Below are 2,849 nucleotides of genomic sequence, written 5' to 3'. Positions count from 1 at the left end.
TAAGTCTCAAATAACTCGAGCTCGAACAAGCTCGTATCGAAGTCGAGAAGGAGAAAGAACAGGCTCGTATTGAAGCTGAAAGAGAATATAAGCTTCTCGAGGCCGAAAAAGCTCGCATTGAAGCCGAAAAAGAAATTAGACTGAAAGAAATAGAAATTGGACTCAACACCGATCGACCAAGGCAAAATGACAACTTTGAACTTAATCGATATGTTAAAGTACCACTTTTCAATGAAAATGAAGTTGATAAATCTTTCCAACATTTTGAGAAGGTTGCCCAAACCATGGAATGGCCCACCGAAAAATGGTCATTATTATTATAGAGTGTCTTAACTGGTAAAGCACAAGAAACTTATGCTGCTCTCTCTCTAAAATATTGTACGAATTGTAATAGATAAAGTTAAAGCAGCTATTCTCAAAGTATACGGGTTACTACCAGAGCTTATCGCCAAAAGTTTCGAGGTTATCGCAAACAAGATAATCAAACTTATATGGCAATTGCCCACGAAAAGGAGGTTTATTTTGATCTATGGTGTAATTCTATGCATATTAGCAACAGTTTCGACAAACTAAGACAATTATGCCTAATTGAGAAATTTAAACGTAGTGCACGTGACGACCTCAAACTTACTTAAATGAAAAGAAAGTTGAAACACTACAGGAAGTAGCCACTCTTTCCGATGACTACACTTTAACACATAAAACCACTTTTCATAAAAAGAAATTTCTACCATCTCAACAAAAACCTGTATCGGTTCAATCCACTGAAGTTGGGGATCCTTCTAAAAATCTAGCTCCTCTAGTTCAAAATCTTTTGATAGTCAAGATAAAACTTTTTCAAAACAATCAAGGCCTGTTTGCCATTTTTATAAAAACCTGGTCCTGTTATGTCCGATTGTTGGTGTTTGAAAAATAAAAAAGAAAAGGAAGGAACACTCAGTGCGTTTGTATCCACATATGTACGTAGTTTCACCAGATCACCCGATGTTGTTGATTTGGCCACTGATATAAAGGCTGATGTAATCAGGGAGGAATTTAGACCTTTTCTGTCTGTTGGTTTTGTATCTTTGACAAATGACACTGCAAATCCCATACCCATACGTATTGTACTTGATACTGGAGCGACTCAGTCATTGTTATTAGAAGGTGTATTGCCTTTAGCTTCGAGTTCTGCCACTGGTGAGTCTGTTATTGATCAGGGTATTGAGGGTGGCTTTGTTAATGTTCCTCTTCATAACATTTATTTAGCATCAGACCTAGATTCGAGACCAGTTGTGGTTGGAGTAAGACCTACTCTGCCAATTAAGGGTGTATCATTATTGTTGGGAAACGATTTGGCTGAGGAAAAGTTGCAGCAGAACCTAAAATGGTTAGTGAGCCGATCACTGTTTCATCTAAGGATGATGTTGTCATTGAGGAGAATCCCGATGTGTTTCCCTCGTGTGCTGTGACTCGAGCTCAGGCTAAGAAATTGAGACAAAAACAAATGATAGATATGGATTCAGAGGATGATATTATAGATTTGTCTCAGACATTTTTTGGATCCGACGAGGATCTTGTGGATAATTGTCCTACTGATGATTCCTCGGTGAGGGACAATGATTGACATGAGGGATCTGATTTACCTAGTGAAGTTCCATTTACTAAAAGTAAACTGATAACTGAACAAGAAAAAAATATGCAAATCTCTTCACTATTTAAATATGCATTCCCAAAAGATGAACTGGAGAAAGTTACAAATGGTTATTTTTTCAAAAATAGTGTGCTTATGAGGAAATGGAGACCACTAGATGTGCCAGCTTGAGATGACTGGGCTATAGTTTATCAAATCGTTGTTCCCAAAGCATATCGTTCTGAAATATTGAAACTTCCTCTTGAACTCCACATGGGAGGTCATTTAGGTGTCAACAAGACACGTGACAAAATTATGAAACATTTCTTTTGTTCAAAAATTAGGCAAGACGTTTCTCAGTTTTGCAAAACTTGTCATACCTGTCAATTGGTCGGAAAACCTGTCCAGAAAGAAAGAAAGAAAGAAAAAGAAAAAAGAAGAAAGAAAGAAAAAGAAAGTAAGAAAGAGAGGGAAAGAAAAGAAAACGAAGAAAGAAAGAAAAAGAAAGAAAGAAAATAAAGAAAGAAAGAGAGAAAGAAAAGAAAAAAGAAGAATGAAAGAGAAAGAAAGGAAGGAAGGGAGAAAGAAAAGAAGTAAGAAGAAAGAAAGAAAAAGAAAAAAGAGAAAGAAAAACAAACACACATAAAAAACATAAGGCTGTTAAATTGCAGTTTATCACTATGAGAATATGGTTTGAAAATAAACCATGTAATAAGGGTTGATAATATTTGTGCCGATGTACTTTCATGTACTATGTCATTTTATGATCATAAGGTTATTTGTATTGGTTGTATTTTATACTGTAATTATTATTGAAATTGTATAATCCTTTGAATAATGTATTATATTGAATGTATTGTTATCAATATATATATGTATATATATATATATACTATCTTAGTTAAAAATTGTATAATGACAATTTTTAATTCTCTAAGGAGGGAGTTCTGACGATTTTGTTATAATATATTTATTTTAATATTAACTTTATATTGCGTAACTTATAGTGTTGACTACGTATTGTGAAACTTCCTCCTATTCTCCAAAGTTGTAGAAGATTCTCGAGAGTAAGAATCAACAATATGTGTATGTGTACGTAAACGTTTAAATATAGCTCAGTATTGTTACGTAAAACTGAAATTTCTAGAACGCCTCCACACGCCTATAGATATAACCAACGTGCCGCGCTGAAAAAGAGAGTATCTATTATTAGTTCTATATAGTCAGTGTGCTATAA

This window comes from Limulus polyphemus, unplaced genomic scaffold, assembly GCF_000517525.1.
Source record: "Limulus polyphemus unplaced genomic scaffold, Limulus_polyphemus-2.1.2 Scaffold121, whole genome shotgun sequence".
Taxonomy (NCBI): domain Eukaryota; kingdom Metazoa; phylum Arthropoda; class Merostomata; order Xiphosura; family Limulidae; genus Limulus; species Limulus polyphemus.
The sequence above is the reverse complement of the archived record's forward strand: the minus strand, read 5'-3'. Positions refer to the sequence as shown.